The sequence below is a fragment of the Microcebus murinus genome, chromosome 1, assembly GCF_040939455.1.
Source record: "Microcebus murinus isolate Inina chromosome 1, M.murinus_Inina_mat1.0, whole genome shotgun sequence".
Lineage (NCBI taxonomy): Eukaryota > Metazoa > Chordata > Mammalia > Primates > Cheirogaleidae > Microcebus > Microcebus murinus.
The window spans coordinates 160534210-160556938 of NC_134104.1; the positions used below are offsets into that span (position 1 = coordinate 160534210).

The following is a 22729-nucleotide window of genomic DNA, read 5'->3' on the forward strand; positions in this document are numbered from 1 at the left end:
AGTAGCCCTGACCTGGTCAACCTGCAACAGGGCCACAGCAACCACAGGTGTTTAACCAAGCAAGTGCTATTAATATTAAGTCTCAGGTCTGCAGGCTCTTCCCTGAGCTCAGTCCCAGCTGACTGGCAGCCCTGATGTAACATGTCAAGGCCAAGAGTAAGGACACCTGTCAAGATGTCATAGCACCTCAGGGCAAATGGAGTGCACAGGTTACAGCTGCAGTGACCCTTCCCCAGGTCCACAGAGCAACCTGCACCTGCCACCTTCAACAGGCAAGACATCCTTCTTCACAGAAGACAGGGTTCGGGAAAGCAAGCAAGCATTTGAAACTGCATATCATCTTCTGCTTCACTATGGGGCTGGGCTTTGTATTCTTGAAAGCTTTTGTTCTTCTGTCAGCATATTCAAAACAACCAGGAGGAGTGACCTGCTCTGAAATCCCCAAGATGCCCATCCACAGAGGTGCTTTTGGCTGCCTCAAGATTGCTTCCTAGCTGATTCCCTACTCCTCGGGACTTTCACAAATGGCAAATTATAATCCCATGTTGCCCCTGCTGATTGCAGCTTGGGCCTGTCAGCCCAAATAATATCTGGGTGATGATTTGGCCATGTCAGGCTGGCTGTCATCCTCTCTATTCTTCCTTCACCCTAGGACCAAATCCTATGGACCCTCCTTCCCAGGTATCTCTGAAATCCTGCTGTCTTTCTCCATCCCTGATCCCACCCTTCCTTCATGCCTACACACCTCTCCAGCGTCCCCTGCTCCACTGCTGTCCTCCATCAGTTCTTTTTTTTTTTGAGACAGAGTCTCGCTTTGTTGTCCAGGCTAGAGTGAGTGCTGTGGCATCAGCCTAGCTCACAGCAACCTCAGACTCCTGGGCTCAAGCGATCCTCCTGCCTCAGCCTCCGGAGTAGCTGGGACTACAGGCATGTGCCACCATGCCCGGCTCATTTTTTCTATATATATTAGTTGGCCAATTAATTCTTTTTATTTATAGTAGAGACTGGGTCTCACTCTTGCTCAGGCTGGTTTCGAACTCCTGACCTCGAGCAATCCGCCCGCCTCAGGCTCCCAGAGTGCTAGGATTACAGGTGTGAGCTACCGCACCCGGCCCTCCATCAGTTCTTGATGCTTCCACCAGAGGGATCCTTTTAAAGCACCCACATCTAGTCAAGTTCAGCTTTTTCTTTCAATCATTTCCAAGTTCCCTTATAATAAGGTTCAATCTCTTCAAAACACAAGTAGAAAGTCTTTCTGACCTCAGTCTCTACTGATGCCCTCAGCTCAGTCTTTGCCATTCTGCCTCCTTGCTTTCTCTACTCCAGATGTGTTTGTGGACATATGTATGTTTCCAGATCAGAATCATGTCCCGACATTCCCTCGGTCGGGGACATTCTCCTCTGCCTCTGCTTGCCTGGCCAACTCCTACTTTTCCTTCAGGCCGCAGCTGAGGGGCCACTGTTCCTGTCTGCTGTGTCTAGGTCTCTCCCCACATGACCTCGAGGCATCAGGCTTGGTCTACCATGGCATTACTGTACTCTCCTGCAACTGTTTGCTCATCTGTGCTGCTTTCACAAGTCTGGAAGATCCATGGAGATGGGACCCATGCTTATACATCACTGTATCCTCAGTTTCCAACACAAGCCCTAGCACATTAGAGAAGCTCAGTGCATATTTGTTAAGGGTTTAAACGTGTGAATGAATAAACACAGGAAGGAGCTTGTTGCATGCTCAGACTTTCCATTGGCTGAATTTAAGGTCCCACTTTCTGTACAGAGAACTGAGAGCAAATGGACACATCAGCCCCCACCTCCAGATAAAATATCAGCTATGCATTGCATTTGTTCCTTTTGGCTCCTGATGTTTATGTCCAAAGTATAAAAATGTCTCCATCACAACTTTCACCTCTGGAACTGAGTGTCTGACAGAGGAAAGAAGGTATAATCTTTGATGCGATCTAGAGCAAGTGGGACCTCCAAGGATTTGAAAGGAAATATAAGAATATGCACTGTGCTTTGGCTTGGAGAGCCCAGGGGTGGGGGGATGGTTGGGAGTTTTCTGTTTCCTTGACCATGCAACTTTGATTTTTTTTCTCCGTGCTCAGCATCTAGTGGTGTAGTATTCCAAGGGCATTAAAACAAGGTCAAAGGGCTTTATGTGATGAAAGGCATTCTTAGTTGTGAGTGTTTCACAAGAATTTAAACACCATCAATTTTGCATATGGAAACATATTGGCTTCATATTTAACTGGGGCAGTGGTGGTGGTGCACTGTGAAGGAGAGTGCTCATGTGCATAGGCTTTGGTGTGATGTCCTGCAGACACAGGTTTAAGTTCTAACCCTGTCATTTATCAGCCATGTGTCACCTGCCCAGGAACCTAACCTCTCTGAGCCTCGTGTCCCTCTGTAAAATAGGGATAATAATAAAAGCACCAATCCTTGCAGGGCCATTATGAAGATTAAGGGAGGGAATGCACAGAAGCACCTAGCATAGCACCTAACACTCAGTATGTGCTTAGAAAATAGAAGTTGCTATTCATATTATAACGTTGGGTCCTACTCTGCTTCAGATGCCAGGAAGCGAGAAATGCACCAGCTTGCCCAATGAGTCCTTTTCTTCTGCTTCCAACACATCAATGTTGGTTCAACCCTTATGCATTAGTTTCCTGTTGCTGTTGTAACAAATTACCACACCCTTAGTGACTTTGAAAAATATCCATTTGTTATCTCACAGTTCTGTAGGCCAGAAATCTGGCACAAGTATAGCTAGCTGGTTCTCTGCTCTGGATCTCACAGGGACAAAATCACCAGGTCTCAAAAGGGCTGCAATCTGTTTTGGAGCTCTGTGGATGAATCTACTTTCGAGCTCATTCAGACCATTGGCAGAATTCAGCCCTGTGTGGTCATAGGACTTCCCCTGCTGGCAGGGGCTGGGCCCCTTGAAAGGCACCTGCATCCCCTGGCTCACAGCCCCTTCCCTTCTTTGTAGCCTCTCCTGGCCCTCGGAACCTCTGAGTCTCCTTCTGCTGCAGTGCTCCTCTCCTCTCTCCCACTGCACCTAGCTCCGCTGCCTGCCTTCCCCACTTTGAAGGGCAATGTCCTAACGTTGGGTCCACCTACATAATCCAGGATACTCTCCCTATTTTAAAATCAGCTGTTAGTAACCTTAATTCCATCTGCAAAATCCCTTTGTCTAGTGCCTAGATTAGTGTTCAACTGGATAACTAGAGGATGGGAATCTTGGGATGACATCTTTAGAATTCTGCCCGCCATACCTACTCACTGAATTTTAAAATCTGAAACAAAACCCATCTCAACACAGCATACTCATTAGGTGTTTAGTTTTGGCTATTTGTGGAGTTGGCTTACCTGGGAAGAAAAACATGAAAAAGTTCTTTTCACAAACAGTGGCCCACATCCTTTCCTGGAGACTAATGTCTACTTAATATGGAGATTTTAGTCCATTATCAGGGAAATTTCCTTCATTCTTCCCATTTTCACTTTCTCCTCAACAAAGTCTATACCATTTTAAGGTATTTAAATACTGTAAATCTAAGGTTTTCAATCTACAAAGCTTAACTACAGGTTTCAAAACGTCAGCCAGCAGGGCCTGAACAGGGAGGACTCTTGGGGAAAATCCTGAATTAAAACAAGCAGGACAGCGTGGGCTAAGAAACTCAAGACTCTGGTCAGAATGTATTTGCCAATTGGCAACCAATCCTGTTCTCATCAGCTTACCAGATTTATTTCATGTAGAAAATTAAAATTCTGGGTCTCCATTTTACAGAAATACTTGCACATATGCCCAAAGACATACACAGAAAATTGTTTACTGCAGTCTTGTTTGTCATAGCAAAAAAAGGCAAACAATCCAAATATCCATTAACTGTGAGTGGCCAAATAAAACTTGGCAGAGGAACTCCATGGAATATTTCTGTTGCTATTATTAATAGAAAATAGTGAGGTAGATCCATATGTACTAGAATGGAAAGTTTGCCAAGACATATCATTAAGTGAAAAATGCAAATTACAGAAGAATCTGTATAATATGATCCAATTCGAGTCAAATGAAATGTGTAGATGTGTATGTACTTTGCTAATGCATGCAAAGGGCATATCTACCAATTAAGTGGGGTATATGGCTTCTGAGGAGAAGTGTGAGGTTGGGGGACACAGTGAAAGAGATATTCAGGTTTTAGGCTATTGACTTCAATATAGTTTAAATATTTTACAATGAGAATTGAATCATGCATGCAGATTTTTAAAGAATTGGGTAAAAAATATGATGTTAGACATACCACTAAGGGGAAGGGGACATGTCAGACGTCTATAAATGGGACCTGAAAATGATGTTATTTGAAAGTGTTTCAGAAATTAAAGCCTGCCAAACAGCTAAAATGAATAACCTCTGAGCAGTTCAGCTAAAAATTCCACACTTATTCTTTGCTGCAGTAGAGCCAAGTCTCGATGAGAAATGCTGAAGGACAGGGGGCTATTTATCCTCTAGTTTCTAAGTGGCTGTGGTCTTCTACAGACCTGGCATAGTAGGTACTCGGTAAATATTTAAAAAATAAAACAAATGGCACTATTTAATTTGGGAAAGTATTGTGCCTGCCTTTGATTAAATAAATCAAGCCTACTACAGTCATGGTAGACATATATATGAGATTCAACCCACTCCCAAGGATAGACAGATAGGATAAGGGAGATGGTTTCCATTATAGAAGACAGGCAAGGAAGATTTGGAATGCAGGCAATCTTGTTAGACTTTAAAATAGAACAAAACAAAGAAACTCTCGAAAAACCAGATACTAAAAACCAGATCCTAACCTCACACAGCCCTTGGGATAAGGCTCTTATGGTGCACATGCCAGAGCAGCCAGTGAAGGAGAAAGGGGCTCAGAGGAGGAGGAGCTTGTCCTCTGCAGTGCTACCCCTGCATCAGCGGAATTCGGGCTGGAGTAAATGATGGCTAAGCCCCCTTTCAGCGCCAACCTTCCGGCAATCTGTAAGTGGCTGCTCTGGTGGCCCAGTATCCTCAAAGGAGCTGGAATCGGTTCTTTTAGCTTCAAAGGAACAGAGCCTTGAGTTTGCATGTCAAATGTCAGTGTAAACCTAAGCCCCAGCCCCAAGTCCTCTGCAGATCACCTGTCAGGGGCTGAGCTGCCGGAGTCGCAGCAGCCCCTTTCTTTTTGGAGGGAGGGTTGGAAAGGGAGGCAGAATGTGGCAGATTGCCATCCCCAAAGCCCTCAACAGGAAACTGCGCATTTGTTTTAGCACTTTAAAAGCCTTTTTTACTTTAATGGTCATAACTTCACTTTGGATTTGCCGATATTAAATAAGTAGCCAGGTAAGTAGCTAGGTGAGTATTAATAAATATTAGCACTACACTGGCCCTTGGGACTCGAAGCCTCAGAACACAAGGAACCCCATTTCTAATGTCTCATGCACAGTCTTTGCTGCTCTTGGTTTGTTTCTGCCTATAGCCGAGTTATATTTTGCAGTGTGACCACCCTATAAACCATGAGCTTGTTTCTACATTATACCACATGCTCATCCACTAACTCAGCCCTGTGTTTTCATCAGACTTTTATGTTTTTATGAGGTGCACCCTTGCCACTCAAAGTATGGTCCACACACCAGCAGTGTTAGCATTGTCTGGGAGTACAGCTGCCAGATAAAATACAGGAATTTCAAATTTAACTGGGTGTCCGGCCTTTTTTTTCTTTCTTTTTCCCTTTAAACCTGGCAACTCTACCGGGGAGCCTGTTAGAAATGCAGAATCTCAGGCTCCACCCAGATCTGTGGAATCAGAATCTGTATTTATTAAGATTGTGGGCAGTTGTTGTTATCTGAGTCTACTTGCCTCCTGCGATGTGAACCTTTTAGGTTCTGCTGGCAAATCCTGATCTTGCTTTGCACCCAATGCAGATGAAAAGAGTAAGCTGTCAACAAGGCTGGTTGCATGTCCCCATTCCCCGTTTCATCATGTCATCTGTTTGCAGATGCACACATTTCCCCACCTGGGCACACAGGGCACCCTCGGATGAGCTGGAGCTACAGCAACCCCCTCCCCCCATGCAAAGGAGCCGCCAGGCTGCGCTAATTGCTCGCTGGGTGGTGGGGAGCAGGGTGGGGCCCCATCTCGCCTTTGATCAAGAGGGAGAAGCAATGGCTTTGCTTACATCCTGCTTTGTCTCTGTGCAGGCTGAGAGCCAAGGATCCATTTCAGGCTCTCTCTTTCTTCCTAGTATTCTGTTACTGCCTGGATGTCGGCCGCAGCTTCAGGAGGGCTGGGGGGAAACCAAATGCTCTTTGTGGTACGCCCACATGACAGGCTTCAAAATGGAAACAATATTTAAGTTAAACCTGGAAGATCAAGTTTGCTCAAATCTCGCAACACTGGGAGCTTTGAAAACTTTAGCAGCACGTCTGCGTCTGCAGGGAGAGAGAGGCCGGCAGAGAGGAGAGCGAGGCCTGCTAACACACACCGAGTCCCATGTGGGGGTCAGCACTTCGCTCTATTCCTTATAAATAATGGGGTAATAATAACACACCTAGGCAGAGCCTGGAGAGTTTTGAGGTGCCTCTAGAGCCACATTCTTCTTCAATCTGCAGGACAATTTTGGGAGAGGGCAGTGAAGGTGTACAAGGTGTCCCCGTTAGCCCTCTATGGCAGAGAGGGCGCACGACAAAGTACATAAATTTTAAGAATCAGAAAGTCAAGACATGTCCCTCAAGCAGCATGTTTCCTGACTCTTCAGACAGTGCTCTTTCCATTGTTCACAGAGGTTCACTTATTTGTTTGCCCCAAATAATTCAGACCTCAATCATTCCGCATGAAATTTCAGAGCTGGGAGAAATCTTTAAAAGATTCTTAGAAGCCTGTTGCAGATTGAATTATATCCCCTTGAAATTCATATGTTGAAATCCTAACCCCTAGTACCTGAGCATGTGGCCTTATTTGGAAATAGCGTTGCTGCGGATGTAATTAGTTCAGATGAGGTCATCCGGGATCCTAATCCAATGTGACTGGTATCCTTATAAGAGGGAAAATTTGGACACAGACACATGCACAAGGAAAACACCAGGTAAATATGAAGGCAGAGATCAGAGTGCAGCATCTATAAGCCAAGGAGCACCAAAGATTGCCAGCAAACTGCCAGAAGCCAGGGGAGAGGCACAGAGCAGATTCTCCTACAGCCTCAGAAGGAAGCATCCTGCCCACACCTTGAGCAAAGCTGGCGGTACTGTGTTTCACGCCCCACGCAGGTACAGACCCTGAGGCGGGACATATCATCTTGGCACTGACGCTGATGCGGGTCTGCTGGGTGCCAGCACTGGGCAGAGAGCTCAGTGCCTCCTCTCATAGCTTCCAACTCAGGCACTTACGATATGCACAAATGGCAAGGTGCGATGTAGCAGTTAATGCCTCTTTCAGAGTAAAATTAAGCAGAATAAATAATTTAGGTGATCCTTCTCTAAAACCTTTAAAAATGTTCAGAAATTCACTTACGAATCTTTTTAAAGGTCTCCATTTATCTATGCAACTAACATTTATGTTGCTTTTACACCATGCCAGACACTTTACATGGTTTAATGAATTTAATTCTCAAAATAACATCGTAACAAGGGCATTACCTTTCCTGGTTCTTTTTAAATAAGACCACTTCTCCTGAGGTATTTGGGCCATTATTAAGTTTTCATTCAATATTATGGTTTTTCTTATTATGTTATAGCTATTATCTTCCACGATCCTCTCCAACCCCTCCATGAGCATAGGAACTTTAGCAACACAATATAGGCTTTTGTGGGTTAGCGTGGAAATGTAACATATGTTTAACATATAATATGCATTATATAATAACATATATAAGATATATAATGCATAATAAATTATATAAATATATAAAAAACTATTTAATTTCTCAACTACAAGTCAGCTGACTCACAAACTCTGAGAACTTAACCCATTTGGGGAGAGACTTTGACATGTGGTTTCAGGAATTGTGTCTGAAGAACCCCTTTCTAATGACAGCTGGTGGTGGCCAAATGATGCTGCAGAAAGACACAGGATGTGGTGGTGAGTGACAGAATGGGGGTCCAGTCTAGGTCTCCCAACTTCAAGCCGTGTGACCTCAGGAGTGTGCTTTAACCTCTTTGTAAAATGGGGCAACCTAAAACCAGCATGTTGGGGCAAAGGAAGGCTCGGCGAAGTCACACGTGGCCAAGGAGGCCTTCGTCAATGGCTGTTCTCCACCCCAGGACACACTACGCTAATCGTCATGACTTGGGTTCCACAGCTACAAGCTCACAAGACTCCACTGGGGTCTGTTGGCTGCTGACTATAACCCCTTATTCCAATGTGGTTATGTCACTTCCCTATCTTCCCTTTACTTTCTTTGTGTCTTACCCCTCTTGACCTCTGGCCCTTGTGTTCAGGCCACACCACACAGCTCTCTAAGTCAGCCTGTTGAACCACGCCAAACTGTATCTACACAGAATCAGTGGCAGTACAGATTATGCAACGTAAAGTTGTCCTGGGCTAATGTGCAGAGTCCTTGAATTTTCCAATGACCAGCACCTGTGTTAACCAATGGATGATTAAAATTATACCTTGCCTGGGTAAAATTACTCAAGGAGAACAGCAACTTGTCTGTATAGTTTCTGTTGAGTTGCACATAGTAGATACTCAATAAATATTTGTCAAACTAATTGACAAACAGGTGAACATTAGTAAAGTGCTACATAGTGTGGTGTTTTTCCTCCTAGTGTCTTCTTTTGTTTCTTTTCAAATAATCTGAATAGTTTGTAGGCAGAAGCACAAGAGCTTAGTTTTTAATCTCATCACCAAAGAACCCTCCAAAGAGGAGACATTCCTTTGGCCTTGGTTATTGGCATTTCAGATATAATTACATTTTTCACCCTAAAATTTCCCAACAAGATTAAAAGTCATACACAAAGTCTCCTTTAACCCTCTGCTCAGAAGTTTGCACAAGGAGCTCTACCCACTTTTCATGTGATTTCTGAAAGATGCCGGCTGCTGGCGGCCAGGAAACGTGAAACACAAAGACTTGTCATCTCCTGGGACATGCCCTGCGTGCACAGCTCCTTGCAGCCCCTCTAAGAATATGCCAAAGCCTACAAGTGTGGACATGCTTTTCTGCAGGCAAAGAAGATGCAACATTGCCTTTCTCAACAAACTGTTTCCAATATTTCCTTAATTTATTCTGGATCAGCCAAATAAGAGAGCACAAACATCCAGGAAAAAGATAGCTTTCACATTTTCTTTATAATTTCACTTATTTTATGGCCTCTGTTAAAATTTCTCCTGACTGTAAAACATGGTGATGCTTCTTGTAATGGTTGAAAAGCTTTATGCTTCTTTATGTCCCTAATTCCAACCGGCTATTAATTGTGCTATTGGGACTGTATTGAGGACTTTTGAATTTGCAGGCATATTTTTCATTGCCTAGACTGCTGCTTGATACTAAGAGAGTAATATCCAACCCACTCCAGGAAGGGGACTTTTGGTACAAAGCATGAAGACGTCTAGGGAGAATGGTTCCACCTGTGCCTTTAGCAATGTGTGCCGCTGCAAGGCAGTTAGAGTTGGCAGCCTCGTGCTCAGCGTTCAGTCTGATTGAGGAGACACATAGCAAGTCAACATTTAGCTATTTCTGACACACAATAGGTACCTGATTAATAATCATAGAGATCCTGACCCGAAAACCAGTAAGAGGTGATCAATATAGTATCAGAGGAGGTAGTAGTGGGGAAGGAACTAAAAATAACAGAGGCTAGTATGTACTGAGTGCTTTCTATATACTAGCATAGGGCTAGAATTTTATATTATTTTATTTGATCTTAAGAACTCCACAAGGGAGGAAAATTTTTAAAAAATCACTTTCCCCATTTTCCAGATGAGAACACTGAGGTTCAGAGATATTAAATAACATGCCTGAGGTCACACAGCTATTAATGAGCAGATCTGGAATGCAGAGCTCACACTCCCACCCATGAGATCCTTCTTGCAGGATAGACATGCCGGGGCAGGAAGAGGAGGTGACAAAAGATGTGAGAAGGAAGCAGAGAAATGTCAATACAGAGAAATCCGAGGGTGGGCAGGAGAAAATTGGTCAGAGCTCTTGTTGGCTGTCTTCACAATTCTGGGGGAAATGGGCCCATCCTCCCTTTCCCATGAGAGGGGGATAGGTGGGGAGCTTGCAGACTGGAGCAGAGAGCTGAAAAGGGTCACTGTGGAGAATGAAATGCCACTCAATACAGACAAGCAACAGTCCTGCTGAGTGACTGGCTTTGGAGTCAGATACACCCGGGTTCGAATTCCAGCTCTGAAATTCTGGAGTTGTGTAACTTTGGGCAAGGAAATTCCCCCCTCCCCATGTCTAAATTTCCTGCTCTGGAAAATAGGATCATAGTAGTACTTACTACATGGAGAGATGTGAGGACTGAATAAGATGCCCAGTGTGAAAGTACTCAGGACAGGTGGCAAACACGGACCCACTGGTCAAATCCAGCCCACCACTGGTCGCAAGTTAAACATGGGTTTTACCTTTTTAAACAGATGGAGAAAAATTTATTAATAAAAAAGAATATTTTGTGACACATGGAAATTATATGAAATTCAAACTTCATTGTCCATAAACACAGTTTCCATTGGAACACAGCCGTGCCCGTTCGCAGTCCCCGGCTGCTTTTGCGCTGCGAAGGGTTGAGGAGCTGTGGTCGAGACCGCATGTGGTGCGCACGTGGCTTTGCACTGCTGCTCGCGCACTGCAGATGGCAACGAGGCCCCTGTGACTGGACAGCACTTCGAGTGCCATGTGCGTCACCTCTCTGCGTGGACAGACTTTTATAGAGATGAAATGCATAAAGCACCATTACAGATCAGCATTCACAGATGCACATTTCCAATAGACTTCGATGACAGAGAATACTAATTCTGAACCTCAATGAAGTGAAATGATATTCCCCTCAGAAAGAATCCTACTCTTCTCATCAGTAGATACATATTATAAAAAATTATACTCATACTTTGAATTTCTTCAATAAAATAATCTGTGAAAATTTGTTTTCTTTTTTATTATATAAATACCTGCACCCTTGATTTTGCCTTTTGGCCCACGAAGCCTAAAAATTTACTACCTCGTCATCACAGACCAAGTTTGCTGGGCCCTGACCAGGGACAGGGGCAGGCACGTGGCACTCAGCATGGGAAGGGAAGTGCTAGCTCTCACCTCCGCCAACATCCGGCCCCTGCGCCTTTTCTAGCACAAAGGCAACTACGCTCAAATTCCTGAATTCCAGGTGCCAGGTAAACACTCAGCAAAACGCAGTTGTCCAACACAGTGAGGAAAAGAAAAGCCTAATGGTGCCGGGCTTCCTGCCTTCTCCTTTTTAGGCCTGCTCACCCTTTCTGGCACGAAGTTCTACAGGCTTCGTGGTAACTAACGCACAATGGGAACGGCCCCACCTGCTCTGGCAAGGGGCTGTCCTGAAGACCAAAGAGAAGGCAGGCTGGGCAAAGCTTTCCCCAAATACATTCTGCACATTCTAATTCTATACAGGATCTGGGAAGAAAAGGGCCCATGGGCAACAAGCATAGCAAACCCGCTCGCTCAGAGGGTGACAACTAGACTGAGGAAGCTGGCCCATGAAAGGCTCTGAGAAGGCCTGCAACAAAGAAACCTATTTAATTCTGTTTAATCCAGTTTTGCTCAAACTTACATGAATACAGAATGCCTGCGTTATTATTTTTAAGAATAGTGTTTCTTAATATGCATCAGTGAGTGCTCTGAGGAACATGCTTAGGGAATTACTACTATAGGGAAGGAACAGTTGACTAGGGTCATGTCCCAGTTCTCTTGTGTCCTACCTCTATATGCCTGGACAATCTCAACTGTCCGAAGCTCACTTTCTTACTCTGTAACACAGGCATGGCGTCCCCTGCCTGCCACCCTCAGAGAACCGATGGTGGGTCAGATGGAGATCAGGGGTGCGGGGCATTTTCTCTAACCCGGCAAGGCTGCTAGCGAGCGAAAGAGAGATGGGAGACGCGGCAGTGTCAGCTCGCAAGACCTTAAGGCATCTTCCCTGAGATCAATGGATGAGGCCGAGAGCTGCTGGGCTAAAGGCCTTCCCCTCAGTTTAGCTGGGACAGCAGTGACCTGTGGAGGGAGAAATGAGAGCGCCCACCCTTCCCTGGCCTGGCCCGCGGTGGACGGCCCCCAGCTACTGAGAGCTCCTGCAGGCCTCACGGCAGCCAATCACACGCACCCGCGAAGCGCGGAGATGGCGTCACAGCCTGGCCTCCATCACCATGCTAGTGCATCATAATTTTTAAAAATAATAGCATGGAGAAAATTCACCTGGCACGCCTCAGCTTGCACCCTCACCCGCCGTTACCTCCGCACCCGACTTAGCAGATTTCGCTGCGTCCCAGCCTGTTGTGTAAGGAGGGACAAAGATCGCTCTTCGGCTCAGGACTGCTTCCTCATTCTCCCTCTCTGCTTCCCACATTCCGTGAGAGGGAGGACAGCCCTTTGCTGTGGCCAACTGCGCCCAGGGGCCTGGGCTCCTGGCTCGTGTTTGGGACCGGCTGGTGGGACGCGGGTGGCTGTGCCAGCCATCCCTCCCTCAGCAGAAAGCAGCTGGGCTCCAGGTTCCTGGCGTGTCCCCGGCCTTCAGACGGAAAGGAGGAAAGCGATTTTCTCTAACATGACTTTCGTCGTGCTCCCAAGCCAGTGCCCGGGCCAGGGCACACAAGTACACGAGATAACAAAAAACCATAAAGCCAAGTAGAAACAACAGCAGCCGAAGCCCCCACAGAATCTGTTCGCAGCCCAATGCACGGGGCAATGGGGACTCCCTTTCTAATCCCGGAGGGCTTCCTGGCAGAGGGGTGGCACAGCAACTCCTCTCGAATGCCGCGGCCACGCCAGAGACCAAGGTGTGCGGGAAGGCCGGAGCCGAATCCCAGCACCCCGGCTCAGAGCCACCACTAACACCTCAGTGGGGAACGGGGCAGCCACCGCCACCGCCAGGAACAGAGCCCCAGGGCACCCTGCAACTCCCCGCCCCACGCCCAGCCCTGATCCCCGCTGCCCTGCTGAGCAGACCTCAGGCGAGACAGGCGTGTGGTGCTGAGGGAATGACAGCCACACGATAGATAATGGCCTTACCTGTCTTTCCAGGCTTAAGCCACCAGGTAAGAGCGGGGACCACTATTTGCACTTGGTTTGTGAGGCTCTAGAGCCTGGGTGCGCTGGGCCCTGCCTCCTCGAGCAGGCGGGAGACACTGGCATAGGGAGGCACGCAGGGCGCACGCTGAACGGCCAGACGACACCCTCTCTGAATGAGGGTTTTAACAGATTTTCTTAATATTCTCATTAAACTTTCTAAGTTGTCTCTAATGGATGTCAAAGGCCTAAATGGGGAAAATGAAGTAGTTTCTTAAGAAGCTCAGTGAGAGCGATCTTTGCGTTTTGGTTTCAGAGCTTCAGCCCATGTGGTCCTCTGGTGGACAAAGGAACAAAGCACCGAGAAGGGGTTTTTAGCCACATACAGGATTTTGCCTTCTTATTCGGGGTGTACTAGGTTTAACTGAGAAATGATCTTTTCTCAAAGAGATTATAACAATCTTTCTCCTGCAGCTCTGTTTGCACCACTCTGCGTGTACGCGGTGACTGAGGCACCGAGCAAATGTCTAGGCACGGGCAGCATCTGAAGCTGCCCCCGCACTGCGACCACCGCACTGCGACCACCGGCACAGCCGTGACGGGAGGGGCCGACTGTGAGGGCACACAGTGGGGCACCAGTGAGCGGGGCCAGCCCTCAGGCTGCAGGGAAGCTCCGAAGCCTGAAAGAAATGGCAAGGCACCCCCTTATACAGACTCGGCATCTCGGTGACGTTGTCACCATGGGAATGGCCCTGTGAGCAGCAAGGCAAGTGTGACCAGCATTTACAATGCAAGGTCTGCTTTGAAGCTACGGGCCTCAACACCCCAACTGATTCCCCTCAAGTCTGAACACGTGAGCAGCTTGGATCAGGACCTGGCATGGTGGAAGCTCTCAGTTGCTGTCTGCTGTTGTTCTTAGCGTTTGCGCTGTGTTTCCTGGAAAACAAAGCTGGAGGGCACGCACATTGCCACCCCAAAGTCTCTGGCAGACATGTTCCCGGGGAAGGCACAATGGTGACTGCCATACCTGTTTCATGAGAATATCTGGCAGCCACCAGGTGGGCCAGCATTGCCCTGCAGGGATGGTGTTAGTCTGGGGAAGGCATGTGTCGGGCAGGCCTGCGGGGAGAGTAAGGACACCTTGGTGTGGCCAGTGGCCTCCAGCCAATTGATTCCTCAATGGCAGAAAGGAATGCAGCCATTCTGATCGATACAACTAGTGATGGCTACAAACATGTGCTCTTACTTCAGATATTGTCTGCTTTTTCCCTTCTGTTGGGGCTGTGAAGATGGTTGGAAAGAGATGGGGCTGGTGTTTCCATCCTTGAACCAACAAGAAAATTCTGGCCAGAGTGTTAGGGTTAGGGTTAGGGTTAGGGTTGCCCACCAATTGGATGGTTCCCCAAAGCAGGCCTCTGAGAACTATCTGCTGTTGGTCTACAAGTCTCAGAATGAGACCTATGGAGCCTTCTCATGTTCACATTTACGTAGCCTAAGAGGAACTCTGTAGGGTGCCCCTAAAAATGCCATCCTGGCCATGTTTGAATGCTAACTCTTTTTGGGAGTTTTGGTTCTACATCCAAATTACATGGGGCCCTGCTCTCATTTAGTGGTTGCATTGTTAAAAACACTTTCCATCTTTCTGATGACTTAGATGATCCTTTGAGAAAGAATGTGCACTACTTTGTGATATCCTAGGTGTAAGACACAATTTATGGTCAGGATTGTCACACATGGTCACACATGTCACCTTGTCACCTGCTAACATCGACAGTGCTAACTGCCATGGGTGCCTCTCCTTACTCTCACCCATGGCAGACTTTTAGGCTGATGTCCACTGACTTTTAGGCTCAATGTCCACTGAGCTCTTTTTTTTTTCTTCTAGTATTCAGCTTTTCATACCCCTCCCACCCATTGATATCTGTGTCTCAGATTAATTTTCGCCAGATGTGAGCATCTGAACTTCTCCAAGATTTGTTATTTTCCCTCCATGTTCCTAACCTTCTTTAGGCCATTTGTGTGAGTTCTCTGACCTCGCTAGCATTTCCAACACCTCCCAAATTAGTGTCATCTGTGGCTTTCCCTCACATGCTCTTTTCTCCCCTTTACAGATCATTAATAAAGAGGTTAAACAAGACCAGACCAGCACCGCACTCCACAATGAATGGCGAAGCGGTGGGAGAGGCGGCGTGCTCCTGCGCCAGCCCTGGCACAGGAAGGCTGTGATGGGATGCAGCAGCACTCTGCTAGACACCTCCTGCTCCGGCCCGTGGTCATTTATCACCACTGTTTGTTTATGATTTCTCAGCCAGATTTCAGGTCCTGAGAGTGTGGTCATGTCCAAGCCAACACGCATCGCCTTTCCAGGTCATCCTCATGAGCTCCAGAAAAACCCACAAAACCTTATTTACTGCACTCCAGTCTGCTTAAAAACTTCTATCCCTCAGCGTCCATAATGCTTGAGAGCAGAAAGAGGGCGACTAAGACATTATTACCTTTTTCTCCCTTCCAATTCATCAGCTCTTGATTAATTGTTACTTAAATATTTGTTGGATTTTCATACTACTCGTTAGATTTTTCTTTTAGCTGAAAGAAACTCTCTGCTACAAACATGGACTAATCTGTATTCTCCAGCAATTCAGACTTTCCTTTGCTATACCCAAGCGTCATAAAAATCAAAGGTAACTGAAGAAGGTGTGTTTTCAAGTAAATATGCTTTAAAGCCAGCCAGAAGATGTGTAGCTGGCTTGGGTGTAGCTGTGGCCATAGGAGTTGATTTCCTTTTTTGATGTTCCTTTCTCCTGCCTTTTCTCTCACCTCCCAAATTCATCAACCCCACAGTATCAACCACTTTCCTTAGCTGGCAGACACAGTATACTGCCAGGCCCAGAAGTAACAATCGTAGTGATGTTCTGCCTAGGACTGACTGACACTCACCGTGCACCAGGCATGGGCTGGCACCCCACTCAGCTCATTCCGTCTGATCCCCACAACAGCCCTGTGGGGTGTGCACAACCTGGCCCAACAGAGGAAACCGAGGGGCAGAAATGGAAGGCGACTTATTCAAGGTGACCCAAACAAGTAGTGCTGGAGCTGGGATCAAAACTCAGGACCATCTGAATCCGCAGACCACACCGTTCACCACCCCACCACACTGTGACCCAGTCTTCCGTAAATGAGCACTTCGTCACCTGTCTGAGTCACTGGCCCCTCTGAGTACCTGCTGAGGACCACAGACAGTCTCCCTGGGGGATGTGCATGCCTCCACACTCAAGTCCGTTAACCACGCCAGGGGACTGCAACCCTCCTGGGTTCACGGACACCAGCCTGAGTCTGCATAGTAGTCTAAATACTGTACATTTCTCCAGAGTAGGAACTGTACTTTGTTCACTGCCTTCACTCCAGTACTGAGATAAAGAAATTTTTTTTTTTTTTTTTTTTTTTGAGACAGAGTCTCACTTTGTTGTCCAGGCTAGAGTGAGTGCCGTGGCGTCAGCCTAGCTCACAGCAACCTCAAACTCCTGGGCTCGAGTGATCCTTCTGCCTCAGCCTCCCGAGTAGCTGGGACTACAGGCATGTGCCACTATGCCCGGCTAATTTTTTTTTATATATATATATATATATATATATATATCAGTTGGCCAATTAATTTCTTTCTGTTTATAGTAGAGACGGGGTCTCGCTCTTGCTCAGGCTGGTTTTGAACTCCTGACCTTGAGCAATCCGCCCGCCTCGGCCTCCCAAGAGCTAGGATTACAGGCGTGAGCCACAGCGCCCGGCCAAGAAATATTTTTTGAATGAATTACTGATCGCGAGGACTACAGATAGTAGTCATAGCTACTAAACACTAGTCAAGTCATAGCTCTAAACACTACCTTTATAAGCCTGAACAGAAGATGTAAACATACAGATATCTTCCAGAGGAGGAAAGAAAAAAAAAAGGCAGTGGGGACAGAGATAAAGCAAAAACATCTCACTTTGCTCAGGAATCGGTTCTGCAATTGGAGGTAGGCAGAGCCATTGTCATGGAGGTTGTGAAACATCTCATAGCTACTTCTGGTTGTTTCTCATCTTAACTCCTGAAAAGAGACTACTGAAAGCTTCTCTTGCAGAAAATAATATGCTCAGAATTTCAAGATGGGAAGCCAACCATGAAGAGTGGTCAACATCTCATGAGGCAGAATTCCTAATGCCTGGTGATCTTAGGGGCAACTGTGAGAACCCCATCATCTCCCTCTCCTCTCTCTGGGTCCTTTTCAACCTCCTACAACTTCAGGGGCTTTGTTTTTCTACAGAACACTCCCCCCCCCCACCAATGTCTCTCTATTCTATAACTACTGACTTTTCTTTGAAATCTTTGCAAGCTCTCTCCTTCACTTCAACAGTTGGAGGAGCCACACACTCCTAAAGTCAGACTTCACCCATGCTTTCACTTTGTCATCTTATTGTCACCTCTTTATTGCACATCACTGCAATAAGAGTCCAGAGGTTGCCCTGTAGATATGCAGACAGATGGAAATGAGGATAGGGCAAAAGCCTTCTTTCCACTGGCCAGCCCAACTGGACATCTGGGAAAAACAGAACTCTGGATTCCTTCTCAGCCCCCCAAGCCCCAATGATTGCCTGCTGCAGCTTTGGCCCCCCAGGTGGGAACGTGGAGGCATTCTCAGTTTTGTCCTTTCTCTTACCTCCTGATCCAAGTCCTAGTCTTAGCTCCAATTTATCCACTTGTCTGCATCTCCACTACTGCTGCCCTGGGTCAGCGCCATTGATTCTCTCACAAATGAAGGAACAGCCTCTACTTCTGCTCCTTCTGACATGACAATTCATCCTCCATACGGCAGCCAGGCTTGTTCTACAATATAAATCAAATCATGTCATATCCCTGCCTAAGATCCTCCACTGTCTGCTCATTTTTCTTAGGCTAAAATGTCAACTCTCTGCCTTGGCCTAAAAGGCCCTATGCTTTCCGGCCCCTTCCTGCTTCCCCATCCTTATATCACTGTTCTGTGCTCTACCCAGAGGTATGGTCTTCAAGTTCCTTCAGCCCCTAATCTCCTTCTCACCTCCAGCTCTTTACATGCCTGCCTAGGACCACCTCCCAAACGTACACCTTGGTGTGGATGCCTCCTGATTCTCCCTCTTTTAATGCTTGGCTTACAACTCATTTCCTTAGAGAGATGCTCACTGAGCATCCTTTCTTAAGTAGGTTCCTCATGTTAATCTCAGTATCTTCCTGGTTTCCATCAAAGCAATGATCAAAATGTATAAGGTTTCTATTCATATGTTTAATTATTTATATTCTGTTTCCCTCAATTAGATGGCAAGATCCACAGGGTAGCAATCATATCTATCTTTATGCATCATGGCTTTCCCAGCATCTAACCAAGAACTTAATCATTTGATGACAGAATGGACAAATGAGTGAATAATAAGTGAATGAATGAATGAAAGTCTTAGTAGTCAATGGCATAAGAAAGAGATATATCAGATCCTCAGTCACAGGAGCTGTAAACTGAATTTAAAACACTAGTAGGTAACCTTGTACAGGACGTGGAAAAGAAAACCTTCACTTTGCATAGCAATGTCCATTTCGTATAGAGCCCAGGGCTCTTCCACGACTTCTTTCCCAGTGGCCAGATTTCTGTTGGCCCAGGACAAGCACAGGCCTAGTACACAGACCCTGTCTGTTAAGAGAAGGCAAGAAAGGTAAAAACTTCCCAGCCATAATAAAACATTTCCCTCCTTATTCTTCCATTCTTCCTAAGAGGGCGCATTCCAGGGAGTTCCACTGGCACTTCCAGCACCACTTTTATTTGTCAAAACCCCTTCCTCATGTCTAGATGTTCTGGGATTCATAATTGCACTCACCATAACACCGTCACGTGCCAGTGGCACAGAGCTACAATTCTTCATTTTGAACAGGATGCATCTACTAGCATCACAGCCCCATGCCAAAACTTGTTAATGCCACATCTGTACTTTTATGAATCAGGTCCTAAAATTTACATACGTTTTCAATCAAAAAAGACTTATTCCTTTCTAGTGGCTTAAGAAATAAAAACTTGTCTTCTACGTCCGCTTAATTCCAAGAGCTCACAGTAAGAGCCTGGACATTCAAATGTCAAGGCAGGTGTGGCACTGAATCTCACAAGATGTCTTGTTTGCTCTCCCACTGCCCACTGCGTTGAACGGCCACAAACCAAGACACCTCTTGGGGGTCCAAGGAAAGCACCTTTGAATGCTGAGTTATTTGCTGAGACAAATGATTGCGACATCAAGTGGATTTTCCCCCAAAGGAAAGTTATGGAGAACTGAGCAGCTGCTGTTTCTGAATTTTGCAAAGTGGGTTAGAAGATATAGTTTGAGCTCCAGGAGCATATGTTCACAACCCAAAGCCTTGCGTGCACACGAGTGGGGGGTGGGGGTTAGGGGCTTGGGTAAGAGACAATGGTTGTATACACATTGCAGAGATGCCAATGAGGACAACAACTTGCTGGAAATGTGATCCCGTGGAGGCTCTAGAAAACCAGAACAGTGAGGCAGGCCACAGGTGAATCCTAGGCAGAAGGAAACAGGGACGTGGACGAGCTGATGGGAGGGAGTAGAGAGAAGTTGGAGGCATAGTATTGGACAATATGGTGGGTCTGAGCTGCACAGACTCCATAATTGGGGGGCCTAGGGCAAAGGAAAATGGGGGGGGCTTATTTGAAAAATATTAAGATTTCCAAGACAGAGATAGCAAAGGTTTTAAACTAAGAGTGGGGCCCTCCTAAGTGCAGGGCCCTGGGCACTGTACAGGCCACATACTGATAAAGCCGGGCCTAGATATGAGGTTTAAGAGGGGAGAGGCTGTCAAAACTCTGTGTAAAAGCAAACTTCCCCAATCCACTTTGCTGTCAGAAAATACCACCCTTGAATGACCATAGTGAGACAAATAAATCATGCATGGGCTTAGGATCTAGAAGTGGCAAAAAAGGGAGGAGCTGTTGGGGTTGTTAATGCTAATTCCAAGTTGTTGTAATTTTTAGGGCAGCTTTTCCTAAATTATGATTCATTTCAGCACCAAAACTCCAGATCCAATTCAGGGCCTTCTGATGCTATTATGAGCATATTACTGATGTCTAGTAAAATAACATCTTGTAATGTTTCTTTTATAGGGGCCATAAATCAAAACATTCAAAACAGTTAGTTTATCCATCTTTAGTTATAAATTTAATGTCTCTTTAGGCCTCACAGATTGTAATGCAATGCAAAACATGCAGCGGCTGTTCAAAAATGGAAGGTTCTCCCTATGCCTCATTATTTAAATCCTTAAAGATACGGTTTTAAAAGCCTGAGCACATCTAAGCAAACTTGTTTAAAGAAGTCATAAAGAAAGAAAACTAGTTTTCCCCAGAAGCCTATAACATTTATTACAACATATTAAAGTAGGATTATATACTGACTAATTTTCTGAAGACATTTGTTTTCTGGGGTGCATGATGTTTGGAGAAATTCATGAAGGAATAAAAGGGGGTAGGGATGTAACACAATTGTCTACATTTGTCTTGAGCAAGGCAAGATTTTCTATGGCTCTCAGGAGCCAATTCCATCCTGAAGATGACAATACGGTTCACATCTCAGGGAATGGCACACTGTCACGAATCTTGTGAAAGAGCAATAACCATCTTTATCACTCAGGAGAGATGCAGTGCAGCCCAGCACCCGAACTGTTAGGATGGGAGAAGCAGCTCCACAGAAGAGCCCCACGTAGGAGCCAAACTTCCAGACGACTCCCAAACTCTGAGAAGTTTCCTTTGCCTACCTATTCCATGCATGTTTTCAGTGGGTTACACTTATTTGCTTTTTAGTGTTATAAAACCCTTTCTTCTCATTTCATATTGTTTTAAATTAATTTATTCCTTCACTAGCTTTTCTGTGCAAGTAAATATGATGTTTCTCTTAAAGACAGGGAATAGGGAGAAAGGCTCGCCAAGCAGGATGTCCAGAGTTTCTCTGGCTTCCCCACCTCCTCTTACTGACGAGCTTCCCTTTGGAACCACTCTGCACGTGGGAGTGCGAGTTCCAGTGCTGCCTTTCCCTTTACCAGTAAGGAGAGAAGAGGCGAGACAGTCCCACGTCAACACAAAGCAGGCTTTACTGGCAGCACATGGATCCAGGAGGCATTCCATCGTTACTCCACGGAAAGACGTTGTATCTGAAAACCACCCCTCTGTGCATTCCCCTTGCAGTACCAAAGAAAGCAATTGGACCCATTAGTGGGAACTACAACAGGTTGAATTAAGAAGTGAAACACAACAATGAAACCATCGCCCATGGGCAAAACACAGCAGCTCCTGGCTAAGATCCACCTGAAGCACCACTGCCACGTGATATGAAGGCAAGACTTGGGAAAGGGCATGTGCTAAGCCGTCCCAAAGAATTGTCCCAGACCTGTTGATTTTCCAGCACTGTGGCATTTCATGCTTGTCCCAGAAGAAAGAACTGAACGTTGGGTACTTTCTGGCCAGAAAAAAAATCACTATGGCATACGGTCTACCACATTTCTCGTTCTGAATAAAATGTCACATGCAATGGCATCAAGTTCAATACCATATTCCATGTAACCACACACATATTCAACCCCGGGGACTGTGTGATTTAGTGTTAGATAGCCTGCAGTACATACAAGTGGTATAATTCCCAGCAGCAAAAGTTGCTAGAGTTCAATGTTCCATTTATAACTATGGTAATGGCATGTGCCACTATTCGATCACAATGCAGACAGGACAGAAATAAAGGGTGGGTTCTTAATAGCTAAAAATCAGCTTTTAAAAGAGAAAAACATTATGGGAAAAAATGTAATGTTTGTAATTTACAACACAAAGCTCCGTTGAAGTGTAATTTTTAAGAAAGCAACAGATACTCAATGGAGACCTGCTAATGCCAATACTTTGAATTCATTGAAAGAATTACAGTTACCCATTCACCATTACTATGCCTTGATCCTTGTGTTTTCTTCAGAACTGCCATAGAAGAGATAGCACAATCCATTAAACAGGCTTCTTAGAGATGACTGCTTCAGCTCCATGAAGATACATAGTTTTATTTTCCTTATTCCTTGCCAAGCATTTGACACAACCAGAAGGACGGGAGAGTCACACCACACTGGCATATCTGGTGAAAGCAAGCAGCCAGCTGGAAACCACGACCGGAGAATTGCGACAATTTCCGAGTCCACAATCATGCCTTAAGAAGCATGTATAAATCCTAGTAGGGGCATAGTTACATCTTACATAACACAGAAACATTCGCATCGTGCTAAACCCAGCCCCAACAAGGCAGAGCGGTGGCGTGGCTGGCGGGTGGGGAGGGAGGCGGGGAGGGCTCTCGGGAAGGATCGGGGAGGCGGACATTCTGCGCTCACGGAACACAGTAGCAAACACAGGGCACAGTCACAGACATCAGCGAGCACAACTGAGCACGCACACAATACAACACTAGAATGCAATATTTTTTTAAGAAAAATGATATAAAAGATGGTTTCT

General features: G+C 45.9%; 1 protein-coding gene and 1 pseudogene across 9 annotated transcripts in view; both read right to left on the reverse strand.

The window, feature by feature from the left end:
* The window catches only part of LOC109729277 (putative uncharacterized protein encoded by ERC2-IT1), a 38369-nt pseudogene extending 15643 nt beyond the window's left edge, over nucleotides 1-22726 (reverse strand).
* Nucleotides 1-22729, reverse strand: part of ERC2 (ELKS/RAB6-interacting/CAST family member 2) — a 982890-nt gene that overhangs the window by 145847 nt on the left and 814314 nt on the right. The window lies entirely within an intron of this gene.